The sequence below is a fragment of the Nicotiana sylvestris genome, chromosome 7 (assembly GCF_000393655.2).
Source record: "Nicotiana sylvestris chromosome 7, ASM39365v2, whole genome shotgun sequence".
Lineage (NCBI taxonomy): Eukaryota > Viridiplantae > Streptophyta > Magnoliopsida > Solanales > Solanaceae > Nicotiana > Nicotiana sylvestris.
Window position 1 is genome coordinate 147,826,665 of NC_091063.1, and position 16,567 is coordinate 147,843,231.

Genomic DNA, 16,567 nt, shown 5'->3' on the forward strand with positions numbered 1-16,567 from the left:
TAACACGAACAGAAAATGGATTAATCGAAAGATAATATGGATGTCTATATTATCCATGGCTTCTTGAATATGATTACTTTTTGGAGAATTTCTAGTTTCCTAAACTTGAGAAAATCCCCAATTTGAGTATTTGTAAATGTAAAAGTTAAACTCATTGGTTAAGTGGATAGTATGGATCTTATCCATATTTGACCTATTTTTAAAAAGTTCATTATCCAACCCATTTTTAGTGAATAATATGGATAACTAATTATTCCATTTATCCAATTTGCCACCACAAATTGTACTAACTAGTTTTAGTATACGCGCTTTGCGCGTGTTTCGTATCTTAAAAGTAACTTTTGGTAAGAATATATATATATATATATATATATATATATATATATATATATATATATATATAAAGTGTAAGAATTCTTAAATTTTATTTGAATTATAAAATAAAGTGTATGTTTTTGAAATTGATGAATATTGATTATATATAGCTAACTCAATAAAGGAAAAACTCTGTTCATAGAAATCCTCAATTATTATTTATTGAATATATTCACCTTAAAATTTGTTTTAGGTTTACAATTTTATCAGTTCAATTTTACAAGTTATTTTGCTTTATTTTAGTATCAATAAAAACACATAGCATTAAAGATATTAAGAATCCAAGGTACCTAATGAAACCCACTTCGACTAATGCCCAGCAATAGTAATAAAATATTAAGATAATGCACGAAACTTACAACTCTGACTTTTTATATACTCAACCTTTTATCTTACAGTTTTTGTTTCGCTACTTGGTATTATATATTTCATTCATTTTTGTTTCGTATAATTTTTGGATTTTCGTCTTTTTACATTGTCAATTTTTTTTTTTCTATCAAATACTATAGAGCTCTCTAAAATTGGAAAATTCTCCTTAAGGAAGAAGACCATTATTGGTAGGTTCCGGTGGATTATGTTTTTTCATTAAATTGAATATATTGTACAGTAACTTAGTTTACCTTACTCCTTTTATGTGTTGGAATTTTCTAACACATTAAATATTAGTTAAGAGTATATATTTTATATACATTAATTCGTACGCGGCGTTAAATTCCTAAATAATAGGAACTTACTTTATTCAAATAAGGAACGAATTAATGGGTAAAACTTTAGTGAAAGTTCGAAGTGCTAAATTTAGGAAAATAATCGAAAGACTATTTTGTACCGTGTGAATTCTATTTTAAAAGGATAAAAAAGACGAACGACATTTCGCTAAAGATCTTCGTGCTTTTAATATAGTACTAGTTTTTATGTACATGCGTTGCACGTTAATAATGGCACGTGATGATGTAGTCAATTCTTTATATGAAGGGACACCAAATTAAATTAAGAAGATAAATATCAATAATAAAATAACCCTTAATATATATATATATATATATATATATATATATATATATATATATATATAGTCGAATGAGCCCATCTCTCTGGCCTATCATTTGTTGGTCGATCCGGTTGGCGGCTCCTGCATCTCATGCCTCTCTATGGGGGCCTAAATTGAATCGAATCCTATCAAATATTTATATTTATCCTTTGAATTACTCATATATATCCTATGAATTTCATTTCGCACCGGAAAGTTCACGTAGAGAAAAGAGATTAGACTAGTCTTTGCACTAGTAGCGTCTACGAGCCTCCCGCTTCAGTACCATCTCCTTTTTTACCAGCCGAGCTGCCCTGTCAACCCTTTGCGGCTGTGATCTGTTCCCCTGCGGATCATGGCCTTACACTCGGTCCCCGATGGCCAGCGGGGGATTCAGTATAGCAGCTCAGATTCGTTTGCGCTGCGTTATATAATTCCTCCACAATTTAAAATGCTTAGAAATGTTATTACATATATTAGCATAATATGAGAACTCAAACTCATTGGATATCATCGTATGAACCTGCAAAAATGATCAATCAAGTCATGTCAGTTATGACATACTATTATGTGCTTATAGTTTATAAATATGCAATGTGATGATATCTTACCTAAGACTTCTTTGTATACGATATTGTGTATGTACCATTATGATGCTTTGGTTGCTAAGTCATGATAAGAACTTTTGTTGTGGACATTGATATTCCTCTTGAAAGTGTAACATATAGTTGTCCATGCGAGAAAACATGTTACAGGAGATACAATTCGACATTCAAAATTGTTTGTCCTTGTGCTTTATTTATTGTCATTATAAAACATAAGCGTACTGAAAATTGTTTACGAACAAATTTAAAAGGATATCCTTCATTTTTCCAACTCCTTATGCACAGATAAATAGGTAGAATTAGCATCCTTCACGCGACCATTTATAATGTAATAACTTTTGTTCTGTTGAAATAAAATTTTCCAATCTTCAATATTTTTATTGAAAAGTGTCACACCTCCTTTTTCCGCCCCCGCGAGGGTACAAGGATTTTTTTCCAATTAAAGGACAATCGAAACGGGATTTATTTATTTATTTCAGAGTCGCCACTTGGGAGATTTAGGGTGTCCCAAGTCACCAATTTTAATCCCGAATCGAGGAAAAGAATGACGCTGTATTACAGTCTGCGAACCAGAAATCCGGATAAGGAATTCTGTTAACCCGGGAGAAGGTATTAGGCATTCCCGAGTTCCGTGGTTCTAGCACGGTCGCTCAACTGTTATATTCGGCTTGATTATCTGATATAATACATATTGTAAACTTATGTGCAAATTTTATCCCTTAGCCGCTTTTATTATTTTTATTTTAAAAGAATGTGAACATCGTTTAAAAACATGTCTTTGGATTGCGTCACATGAAATGCACCCGCAATCCGGAACACATTTTTATTCAATGTTTTGAGATTTGAATTTGGGTCGCATGAAATGCACACCCGAGTTTAAGAAGGTAAGCTTATTAAAATGCGCGCCTAAAGTAATTAGCGTATTATTATTTCTGGGTAAGGCCGTGGAATTTTGCTAAACGGCTCATCTCGAAGTCTAATTAACTAAATGTACATTCATTGAGGGCCCCGCAATTTTTGCGTTTTATTAGGCGAGGCTCATCTCATTTATCTTAAAAGGATAATCCTAAAATACCTACATCTTTTCTATTAAATATGTCTCCACAAAATGAAAGAGAAAATGTCTTAATTTATTTACATGCTTAAACGGGCCATTGTTTATTATTTACCAATTTACGACCATTGTTGACGAGAAATAAACATCATCAAAATTGAAATTGTAAATAAAGTACAAAATTGACAAGTAGTATATTTTTTTGAAAGAAACTAAACATCTTGTAACTATCCTAAGCCTATTTTGTTAAATGAACAAACCATGAGTATTAATTACTTACAAATATTGGCAAATAGAATTAACCTTAATTACTAATACTTTTTCGAATAAAATGTTGAACTCCAATATTAACTCATTTTTTACTCGACTCATGCCTATTGAATTAATGTTCTTAGCCTTGCTATATTTACTCTTCAAATATGCTAAACCTGCTAATTCTACTAGTTAAGGATCCTCATGTTTGCCTAAAATTTGCGGGTCTTTGTTACTTAAAAATTCAACAACTACAAAATTGCGAATTACTTCTAATCCAATGTTTGCGAGTTCAAAACTAGATTTTTGTTAACCGACCAATACCAAATTGATATCCTACATGGATTATTTACCAAAGTGATTTCGAACTAAGGTATTTGATAACACAACATTAACAAAATTGACATTATTTAACTATGAAACTCACGCGAGACTTATAAGTAACACACATATTATACTAATTGATGCTCATACCTTTTCAAAGAATTCAGTTCCACAATTTTAATGTTACTTATCAATTATTAATTTAATGTTACCTACGATTTCAGATAAATACCGTTTTCAACTATGATTACTTAAACTTGTTCAAATCCAACCACTCAATACTTATTTCACAACGAAATGAAATTCTAACTAACATACTACTAATAATTTACAAATTGCAGTTTACGAACAAAAGAAAGCAGTTATAATTAAGTATATCGTCCATATTCTTCATTAAGTTACAAAGATAGATTATACAACTTCCTATCATTTGACTATTAAACTGCATATACAACTTAAGTACTCGACCACTTGAGTATTTTTTTCTTCACTTTAACAGCTACATCATAGTGGTTCGAAAGTGTACCTGATAATAGAACAGAAGAAGAAGGTGAAAATCAGTAGATCAGTAGCCGACAACAGCAACAACCAGCACGGATACAGAATGACAACCAACAGAAACAATCCCAGTAACCAAACAGTCCAGAAATCCAGTGAAGCAATGAAATGATAACAGAAGTCCAAAACTAAACACAGACAGATGCAAAGAAACAGTAGTTTTCTGTTTTTCAAACACTCAAAGAAAGCAGCCTGAAATTCTTAATGCAGAAGTTCAGCCTTAACACTCTAACGCTAACTCTTAATGCCAAAATTTTTTAGTTTTTTGAATATTAAAGTTCTTTTGTTCCAGAATTTTTTTTTCTCTTCTTCTTTTTTTTAGTCTGCCTTTTCTTCTAAAATCTTTGTCTGATTTTTCAGTTCTCTCTTTTCACATCATCCCCTTAATCTATTCCCAACATCCCCTTTTATACAAATTATTCCCCCTCCCTCCAGCCTACTGCCCGGACCCCCTTTTTCCTTTTTAAATAAGTTTTTTTCCACTCAAATAGCACTAAGGCTGCTTTTCCAATTAATCAGCCACTAAGGAAAACTTTTTCCTTAAATTTAGCCCCCCATTACCTTTTGTTCCCCCTTAGTGTATTAATTAATACCCCATTATTAAAGCATTAATACTAAAATATAAACCTAACTGTTTCAATCCCAAATTGCCCCTGAAAAACCCTTAAACTGCAGCTATAACCAATTCTCCTAAGTTTTGGACTGAATTTTAACTAAAATGCAACCTTCTAACCCACTAATATCCAATTAACACTTGTAAAACTGAATTCAAACCAATGTCATATCCACATCAGGCCCTAGTATTCAACAAGAAACATTATGACTCAAACCATTAATCCTATCAGATAATTCTGACCTTACATTGGATCACACAGCATTACAATATAGATGAAGGATTCAGGGAACAGATTGACTAAAGCAAAATAAAGGAACAATTTCAAACACTGAACGAAACCAAACTGAATTTAAACCCCAAACATCACATTAACACCACATAGAACTTTGACAAAACAGTGAAGCTAAAGTTGAAACTTGAATCAATATGCACATGAATGCAGGTAATGTGAATGCAGGTTCATTGTCAGCTTAATGACAATGTCCTGAAACTAGGTGGCCATAGATCAAACATACACAACAACATGAGACTACTCGGACACTATTATCAATAGGATGCCAAGTGACTCAAATTATATGAACGACCTATTTACTTACTCGATTATGTATTACAATTGACACTTAAACAAATCAGTAACAAAGCAACTATCAAACAGTGTTATTGACGAACTTATATACTAATCAGGGAATTAATTAAACGACGCTATTTAGGACTCGATTTCACAATTTATAACACATACAGTTAAGGCGACTATAAATAATAGACAGAATCGGACCAAATAAAAGGTCCTTTGAAAATGAATAGAGTCAATTTGACTAAAAACAACCAAAATCAACATAGTAAATAAACAGATACATAATTAATGAAAACAAACACGAAGGAAAGAAAGAAGATACCTCATAATAACAAAACTATACGGACCCAGTCTTCGAAACTCTGATTCGGACACTTTGAAATCGAACAGACCTTAGTCGAAGTATTCTCAACTGAAAATACTTAGATTAAGGTCGATTAGACCCCAACCTTCTATTCAATTTGGGCATATTCCAAAATTTGAGATTTTTAGGGTTCTTGAGGGTCTGATTTAGGGCTCAACCACTTCTGGTCAGATTCGAACCAAACCAAGTTTGGTTTGGTTACGAGTGAGGTTAGGAGAGTGACTAGTGTGAGTTTGGGGTACATTGGGGTAGGTTTAGGTTATGCTCGAATCTTCGATTGAAGATTCGAGACGTTGTAGGGTGATTCGAGGTGAACAACTAACAGATCTATAACGAGGGTGGTTAGGGGGTGCTGTGGTGTTAATTAGGGACTGGTTGGTTTGGATCTGAGTTTGGCTCGAATCTTCAAATGAAGTTTCGAGAAACTCCAGGAAGATTCGAGCTAAGTGGTTACCAGATTTGGATAGAGAGTGGTCAGGTGGTATTAGGGTGTTGGTTTGGTGACCGACAGCGTAGTTGCCGCCGAGTTTCAGGTGAGGGAGAGCTAAGTCGGCTAGGGTTTGGGGGGGGGGCATCGTCTCAGAGACGATGATGAACAGGAGAGGGAGGGGGGTGTTTGGTTAGGGGGCTGGGTTATGAATTCAGCTTATATAGGGGAGGGGTGGTCTGATCTGGGCCGTTAGATCAGGCAAGATCGATGGCCAGGATCTATCCACTTAAAGGAACGGTGCCGTTTTGGTTTAGTGGGGATTGGGTCGGTCTCAGATGGGGATGGGTCGGGTCAGGAGGGAAAGCCTGAGAGCCATTGGATCAATAACGATGAACGGTCCTGATCAAATACAGCCATACGGCATCGTTTGGTTTAATAAGAGAATTGATCTGGACCATTAAATCATCTTGATCGACGGTCCAGATGTAAGTTTCCAATACGACGTCGTTTGGATTGGCTGCAGGTGGACTGGATTTGGCCGGGTATAGAGAAAGTTTTGGGCCTGATTTTTTTGTTTAAAGTTTCTTGGCCCAGATCTGATTGGCCTATGTTTTTTAATTTTTCTCATTTCTTCTTTTAATCAACACTTTAACAAAAATTCTAATTAAAAAATGAAATATAAAACCAAAATCAAACTACAAAATATTAACTCTTATCAACAATTACCACACAAGTAAAAATAAAATCCCACGATGGCACACTTTAAATGCATATTTTCTTCTTTTAAAACCAACTATGATTTATTTAATTCCTAAATATATTTTATTTTATCCTTTTATATAAACCCATGATTAATTAATTATGAAAATACAACATTAATTCCTAAATGCACATGTACCTATATATTACTATTTTTCTGTATTTTTCTTTAATTAGAATGAAATAAACATGTACAAATAAAATGTCACGAAAAATTCAAAATCGTATACAAAGAAAAATTATTTATGAATTATTTTGGAGTAATTCTTGTGAGGCAAAAATCACGTGCTCACAGTTGCCCCTCTTTGTCCGAAATACGAAGAGTTTTCGTACAAAGATAAAGTGAGTACGAGCGATTTTTGCCCGTTTGACTATTCCGTGTGAAGCATTTTTGAAAGATTTGACCGAACCTTGCTTCAAAGGTTTCCTACATATCCCTGGCTAAAAGGGAATCAGGCCAATGTAGTTCGGGAAGTTTTGGTAACTGGGACTACCATGGGATTGCTGTTACTGTTGTTGCTTGCTGTTGCTACTGCCTCCCGATCTCCTTATTACACCGTGTCAAAAGAAAATAAGAAGCTAGACTAAGCTAGGAATTACAAAATTTTATCTGTCTTCCCCTTGCTCTGGTTGCCTCGCTCTTGTCGGCTTGCGTTTCCTCTGGTGCCTTTCTTTCGAAAATTGCTGGGGGCGACACTGGCCTTTTTGAGTATAAGTTTTATTATTCCGTTCTGTCTACTGGGGACACTGCTTTCTGCATCAAAGCTTGATGTGCTGAGGATTTTTGTTGTAACCCTCCTCATTACTGCCTTCTGCTTGATCTTGAAATGTATTCCTCTGTTCTGCAGGCGGGCTCCTGACTTCAACATCTTCCTCAAAATTTAACATTTCTATTCTCCAAGCGGGCTCCTGATTTCTTCAACTTCCCAAAATAATCCAGCCTCCATTCTCTAGGCGGGCTCATGACTTCAATAACTTCTTAAATTTTAACACCTCCATTCTCCAGGCGGGCTCCTGACTTCTTTAACTTGAAATATAACAACCTCCATTCTACAGGCGGGCTCCTGACTTTGACAACTTCTTAAAATAACTCAGCCTCCATTCTCCAGGCGGGCTCCTGACTTCAATAACTTCTAAAATTTTAACACCTCCATTCTCCAGGCGGGCTCCTGACTTCTCTATCTTTGAAAAATAAATCAGCCTCCATTCTCCAGGCGGGCTCCTGACTTCAATAACTTCTTAAATTCTATCAGCCTCCATTCTTCAAGCGGGCTCCTGACTTCTTCAACTTCCCAAAATAATCCAGCCTCCATTCTCTAGGCGGGCTCCTGACTTCAATAATTTCTTAAATTTTAACACCTTCATTCTCCAGGCGGGCTCCTGATTTCTCTAACTTTGAAAAATAAATCAGCCTCCATTCTCCAGGCGGGCTCCTGACTTCAATAACTTAAAATATAACAACCTCCGTTCTACAGGCGGGCTCCTGACTCCTCCAACTTAAAATATAACAACCTCCGTTCTACAGGCGGGCTCCTGACTTCAACAACTTTTTAAGTTTTATCACCTCTATTCTCCAGGCGGGCTCCTGACTTCGACATCTTCCTCAAATATAACACCTCCATTCTCCAGGCGGGCTCCTGACTTCAACAACTTTAAAAATATAACAACCTCCGTTCTCCAGGCGGGCTCCTGACTTCAATAACTTCTTAAATTTTATCACCTCCATTCTCCAGGCGGGCTCCTAACTTCTTCCATTCCTTAAAAATAACACCTCCATTCTCCAGGCGGGCTCCTGACTTCTTCAATTCCTTAAAAATAACACCTCCATTCTCCAGGCGGGCTCCTGACTTCAACAACTTTAAAAATATAACAACCTCCGTTCTCCAAGCGGGCTCCTGACTTCAATAACTTCTTAAATTTTATCATCTCCATTCTCCAGGCGGGCTCCTGACTTCCTCAACTGCTTCCTTCAAAACTGGTGTTTTATTCCTCTGAAAATTGCTGGGGATAACACCATTATTTTATTTCACCAATATGTCATGTTCCTTCTTCAATGACTATTTCCTTTAAAGCTGATGCTTTCGCTTCCCTGAAACCTGCCGGGAATAACACTGCTAGGGAACTATCTTTCTCCTTTTAACAATGGTGGGGATGGTACTGATTACCTTGCTTCTTCCAAGATTGCTTTTCTCTTAAAACTTGTTTCTCCCTTCTCGTATACTGCTGGGGGATTTTTCTTCCTTCAACACTTGTGCTATCTTCTCTCTTTCCCAAATGACTATCTGTTTTTTTCGAAAATTTTCTACCCCAGTTTGATGATCTTCCTTGTGACCTTGTCTTCCTGCGGTCAATAATATTTCCTTGCCCTATTTTAAATCAAAGAAAAATTTGTTAGTTTAAAACGGGGCGAGTGGTCGTGCCACTGCTGCTGAGGATGATTTTTCCCTTTTCCTTTCCTTGCATTGCTTTAAAACTTGCTGGGGATAATATTGATTGCTAGGGCTGATATTCCTGCTGGGGATGGTTGTCATTTCTCTTCCTTCCCCGCTCCGTGTCGTTTGACCATTGTGGAGCTTGGTCGAGAACCTGTCGGAGTTGTTCATGTATCTCGCAAATCTGCTGAGGATCATCTTGGAATTTGATCCATAACTTCCCTTGGAAATTTGGGCCTCTTAAGATCTAGACTCATTCATCATTTGGTCTTACGACAAACTTCTTTTCACTTTGTCGCCTTATCTTTGGCTTGAACTTTTCGCATTTTGTCTTGCACCATTTTGGCAATTGGCAGTAAACTCTGAAAATCCTTTTCAAAAATAAACTACTGGGGAAATAAAATATTTTAAACTAAGAAATGAAAGAGTGATAATTTTAAAGATAGGAAAAGAAGTCTTTCTGAACAAAAGCTGGGGAAAAAGAAAAGAAAAGAACTTATCTGAATGATATAACCAATCCCAACGATCATGTCGTGCATTCCGGATTGATCAACCCAGTCTATTTGCATCAATCAATTTTCGGATGGCCTCATCTTGCTGGGGATAAATAAATACTCAACTTTTGCCAAATGTGGACCTTTCCGCCAATCTCGCCTTGTCGCCTCATAGTGCCCTTCGAGGGGTTTTCACTAATAAGACTCTCTCATTTCTCTCAACTCCCGTCGCCTCATGGTGCCTGTAAAGGTTTTCACCGATAAGACTCTCTCATTTTATTTTTTTTCAGTTGGGGATTGGAGCGTTTTTCGATTTGACGCTCTTTGTTGGGGATTCTTTCGGCTTATCAATTCCTTTCCAGTTTATGATCCTCTTCTCTGCTCTACGGGATCAGAGTGTTGTCCCCGACTTCCACGTGTATGAACTTGGCACTTCTCGGATACTGATCGGGAGGTCTTTTTTGGACATCAATAGGGATTTTTGTGTGGGGTTAAAAGAAAAGGCTATCAAAAAGCTCAAAATCATTTTGACGGGTAAAATATTACAACTCTTGGAATCAAACTTTCTTTCCCAAAATTATAAACACAACTTCTGCCCCGGTTTTCTTGCTTGGGGATTCTTATATTTTTTTTTGTTACACTATGACCGAGCCGTGAGGCGCCTACGTATCCTTCTTTGAGGAATCAGGTCAAACGTAGTTCCCCCTTCCTTTGTTTTTCTTGTGATTTTCTTTTGTCTTTATTAATGTTTTTCTCTCTTTTTATCTTTTATTTTTTTAATTACTGATTCCAAAAGAGGGATATGAAAGAATAAATAAGGCTCAAAAGGGTAAGCAAAGGTTAAAGTGTTTTGATAGAAGAAAGAATTGCCTCCGTCATTTCATTCTCCGATAAATGCCAAGCACAAACAAATGGCAATTACAATCAAAAGAAATCATACATAATATCTATTAACTGTGTCGGAATTGATAGCCATGTCGACGCATTTTCCTTCGACATCTGTTAAACATAAGGTGCCATTGGACAATACTCTGGTTACAATAAATGGTCCTTGCCAATTCGGGGCGAACTTGCCCTTTGCTTCTGCTTGGTGTGGCAGGATTCATTTCAACACTTGTTGCCCCACTTCAAAGCACCCTCTTGTTGTAGGCTCTTGCCATTCTCCTTTGATATAACTGGCCATGACACACAACTACCAATCTCTTTTCATCAATCAAGCTCAACTATTCCAAACGGGTTTTGACCCACTCATCATCTTCAATCTCAGCCTCGGCGATAATCCGAAGGGATGGAATTTCCACTTCCGCCGGTATTACTGCTTCAGTTCCATATACCAACAAATAAGGGGTTGCACCTACTGAGGTTCGGATGGTAGTGCGATAACCCAACAATGCAAATGGTAATTTTTCATGCCATTGCCTGGATCCTTCTACCATCTTCCTCAGTATCTTCTTTATATTTTTGTTGGCCGCTTCAACAGCTCCATTTGCCTTGGGGCGATAAGGTGTGGAATTACGGTGTGTAATCTTAAACTGTTCACATACTTCTCTCATCAAATTGCTGTTAAGATTAGCACCATTGTCCGTGATTATCACTTTCGGGATCCCAAATCTACAGATGATATGGGAATGGACAAAATTCACCACTGCCTTCTTGGTTACTGACTTGAAAGTTTTGGCTTCAACCCACTTAGTAAAATAGTCGATGGCCACCAGAATAAACCTATGACCGTTCGAAGCTGCCGGCTCAATAGGCCCAATGACATCCATGCCCCACGCCACAAATGGCCAGGGTGCTGACATTGTGTGCAATTCCGTTGGTGGAGAGTGAATCAGATCGTCGTGTATCTGACATTGATGGCATTTTCGTACGAAACTGATACAATCATGCTCCATAGTGAACCAATAATATCCTGCTCGAAGAATCTTCTTCGCCAATACATATCCGCTCATATGTGGCCCACAAACTCCAGCATGTACCTCTGTCATAACTGTCGTGGCTTGATTGGCATCTATATATCTCAGCAATCCCAAATCTGGGGTTCTTTTGTACAACACTCCCCCACTGAGGAAGAAACCATTTGACAATCGCCGAATGGCTCTTTTTTGATCTCCGGTGGCCTGCTCCGGGTATATCCCCATCCTGAGGTACTCTTTGACGTCATAAAACCATGGCTCGCCATCCATTTCTTCCTCTATCATGTTGTAGTAGGCATGCTGATCACGAACCTGGATGTGCAACGGGTCAACATGAATTTTGTCTGGGTAATGCAACATTGATGCTAAAGTGGCCAATGCATCAGCAACCTCATTGTGAACTCTTGGGATGTGTCTGAACTCCACTTATCGAAATCGCTTGCTCAGATCGTGCAAACATTGTCGATGTGGTATGAGCTTCAAATCCCGTGTTTCCTATTCACCCTGAATTTGATGCACCAGGAGGTCCGAGTCCCCTAAGACCAAAACGTCCTGGACATCCATGTCTGCCGCTAATCGCAAACCCAAAATGCATGCCTCATACTCAGCCATGTTGTTGGTACAATAGAAACGCAGTTGAGCTGTAACAGGATAATGATGTCCTGTTCAGAAATAAGCACTGCTCCTATTCCAACTCCCTTCGCATTTGCGGCTCCATCAAAGAAAAGCTTCCAACCTGGTTCCTCAGGTAAGTTCAACTCATCTATATTCATTACTTCCTCGTCAGGAAAATACGTCCTCAACGGCTCGTATTCTTCATCAATAGGATTCTCAGCCAAGTGATCTGCCAACGCTTGGGCCTTCATGGCTGTCCTTGTCACATAGACGATGTCAAACTCCGTAAGTAATATTTGCCATTTTGCTAACCTTCCTGTGGGCATAGGCTTCTGGAAAATGTACTTTAACGGATCCAATCGGGAAATGAGATAAGTAGTATATGAGGATAAATAATGTTTCAATTTCTGGGCCACCCAGGTTAGGGCGCAACATGTCTTCTCGAGTTGAGTGTACTTAACCTCATATACTGTAAACTTCTTGCTGAGATAATAGATGGCTTGCTCTTTTCTTCCTGTAATGTCGTGTTGCCCCAACACGCAACCAAAAGAATTCTCCAAGACCGTTAGATAAAGAATTAATGGTCTTCCCGGCTCAGGGGAACCAATACAGGTGGATTTGATAAATATTCTTTGATCTGGTCGAATGCCTCCTGACATTCCGCCGTCCATCCTATTGCAGCATCCTTCTTTAACAGCCGAAAAATGGGTTCACAGGTTGCTGTGAGTTGAGCAATAAATCTGCTGATGTAATTCAATCTTCCCAACAGACTCATTACTTCTGTCTTGTTCTTCGGCGGCGGCAACTCTTGGATAGATTTGATCTTTGATGGATCCAGTTCAATACCTTGCCGACTGACGATGAATCCCAAAAGCTTCTCAGATGGAACACCAAATGCACATTTGTCCGGGTTGAGCTTAATATCATACCTCCGAAGTCTTTGAAAGAACTTCCTTAGGTCTGCTACGTGGTTTGCCTGATGCTTGGACTTTATGATTACATCGTCTACGTACACCTCAATTTCTTTGTGAATCATGTCATGAAACACAGTGGTCATTGCTCTCATGTACGTTGCCCCATCATTCTTCAAACCAAATGGCATTACCCGATAACAATAAGTTCCCCACGGCGTAATGAAGGCAGTCTTTTCCGCATCTTCCTCATCCATCAAAATCTGATGATACCCAGCATAGCAATCCAGAAAAGATCCGATCTCACATCCGACACAATTGTCGATTAAGATATGGATGTTGGGTAAAGGAAAGTTGTCTTTAGGGCTTGCCCTATTCAGATTGCGGTAATCGACACACACCCTGATCTTTCCATCGTTCTTTGGTACCGGCACCACATTAGCCGCCAACCAATCAGGATATCGAGTGACACAAATAACCTTTGCTTGCAGCTGCTTGGTTACTTCTTCTTTAATCTTCACACTCATATCCGTTTTGAACTTCCTCAATTTTTGCTTGACGGGAGGGCATGCCGGGTCAGTGGGCAATTTATGAACCACTAAATCTGTGCTTAACTCCGGCATGTCATCATATGACCATGCAAAAACATCTTTGAATTCAATAAGTGTTTTGATCAATTCCTCCCTGATATTTGGTGCAATGTGGATGCTTATTTTAGTTTCTCTGATATCGCCGGCATTCCCTAAATTGATGACTTCTATGTCATTTAAGTTGGGTTTGTATTTTTCTTCAAACTGGCTCAACTCCCTGTTTATCTCCTCGAATGCTTCCTCCTCATCGTATTCCGATTCATTATCATAATCGACCTCTTGTATGGTTAGCTCGGAATCAGATTGGCTTTTTAGACTAGGTTGAAGATCCGTTGTGCATGTCATGTCATTAGAACCAGTATGAAAAGAACTGTTCAGAAAAAGAAACAAAAGAAACAAAAATTAAAATAATAACAAATAAGATAAGAAATAAAGAAGAAACTTTTCGTTTTATTTATGGGATAATAAGGCTTCACACTGTATTTGGTGTAATAAAAAGAAATCTGGATTACATCCCTGGAATAATCCAGAAAACAGAAAAGGAAAATCAGAATCAACTACCAAGACTCCCTCCAAGTAGGAAGAGGAGTGGCCATCCAATTGTTGACCTTGACCTTGGGGCCCACAAGTTGTATGTCTGCCTTACTGGAACCCTCTCCAGCTTCTATCATGTTGACGTCAGCAAACACTCTTCCAAAGCCTTCATTCAAATCTCCGTTTGGCCCCATCAGAGGTCCAAGAACTTCCGGGACTGGCAACTTTCTGCATCCTGTTTTGACAAATGATGTGGACAGGCGTGGGACTGGTTTAGGAAGGATCCAAACTCTTTTCTTCAATTTGCGGGCTCGCTTCACATCCGCTGCGGTAGGCTTGAATCCTAACCCAAAAGTTTCCAGGTTCTTGGGCAAAGAAACTGGCTGGATCATTCCCTGCAAATTAACCCCCAGACCTTTCCCTGGTACAAACCCATTATTCAACATTTCTGCTGCTATCATGAAGGCTGCAGCTGTGATTCTGGGAAGTAGAAGGCCCTCGACCTCAGGAATTTTGTCTACCAAGACTGCATCAAAAACCTGATAAACCCACGGGCCCTTATCATTGTCGGTTTCTATGAACGGCACAATAGCATCACTGATGGCGTGTGTGCCGTCATCCCTGTGTATCACAATCTCTTGTCTATCCCATTCAAATTTGACCACTTGATGCAGTTTAGAAGGCACTGCCTTAGCTGCATGGATCCATGGTCGTCCCAACAAAAGATTGTACGACACTGCCACTTCTATTACTTGAAATTCCATGGTGAACTCGACTGGGCCAATTGTTAGTTCCAGTACGATATCACCTACTGTGTTAATGCCGCCCCCATCAAAATCTCGGACACAGACACTGTTCTGGTGGATCCAGTCATCAACAACCTTTATCTTGTTGAGAGTGGCCAAAGGACAGATAATGGCACTTGAACCGTTATCAATTAATGCTCGAGTGACCACCAATTCTTCGCATTTTACCATCAGATAGAGTTCTTGGTTGTGCTCAGTACCCTCTACCGGTAACTCATCATCAGAGAATGTCACTCGGTTTAGTTCAAAGATCTTGTGCGCTACCTTCTTCAAGTTGTTTACTGAGAGTTTGTCCGGGATATAGGCCTCGTTCAAAATCTTCATTAAGGCCTGACAGTGATCGTTGGAATGGATTAACAAGGATAGCAACGAAATCTGGGTTGGGGTCTTTCTCAATTGCTCTATAATTGAGTAATCCTGCGCCTTCATCTTCTTTAAAAATTCCTCTGCTTCTTCCTCTGTTACAGGTTTCTTTATTGTTTTAGGATTGACCCTTCTCAACTCTGCGGGAGCAAAACACCTTCCTGATCGAGTCAACCCTTGTGCCTCGCATACGTCTTCTACAACCTCCTTCCCCTTATGCGTCACCGTCACTTGACTGTAGCTCCACGGCACAGCCTTCTCACTTGTTATCGGCAATTGTATGACCGGCTTGATAACAACTGGTCCCACATGGACCCCTTTTACTACCAACCTGGGTTTGTTTGCTACTCCCTGCAACACTGCTCTGACTGACTCTGGCCTCTTTGCAGTAATAGATGGCCCTTTCCTTGCTATCACAAAGGGCTTGTCATATACCTTTCCCGACTATACCACTGCCTTTCCACTGGTCGACTCTTCATTAGTACTGGCGTGAATCATCATTACCGTTTGTGAGGGTGTTTTTGGTTTCCCTCCCTCGTGCACTAATTCGATCATGTGGGCTTCATGGTGCACCGGTAACAGATTTTCATTGATGTTGGGGGCCCCTGGTGCCTGAACCTCGATCCTATTTGTGTCAATAAGATCTTGTATGGCAGTCTTCAACTTCCAACATTTCTCAGTATCGTGCCCGGGAGAACCCGAACAATATTCGCAGCTCACTGAATGGTCCAGATTTCTGGGAAGGGGATTTGGCAATTTGGTTTCAACAGGACTTAGTAGGCCTATCTGCTTCAACTTGTGAAACAAAGTAGTATAGGTTTCTCCCAACGGAGTGAATGTTCTGGGCTTCTGCATCCTTTCGTTCCTGAAGCCTGATTTCCGCGGAAGCCTGGCCCTGAAGGATTCCTGTAGGCCCTCGGTGGTGGATATGTGCTTTGTGGAGGTGGATATGTATGTTGGGGAGCCGG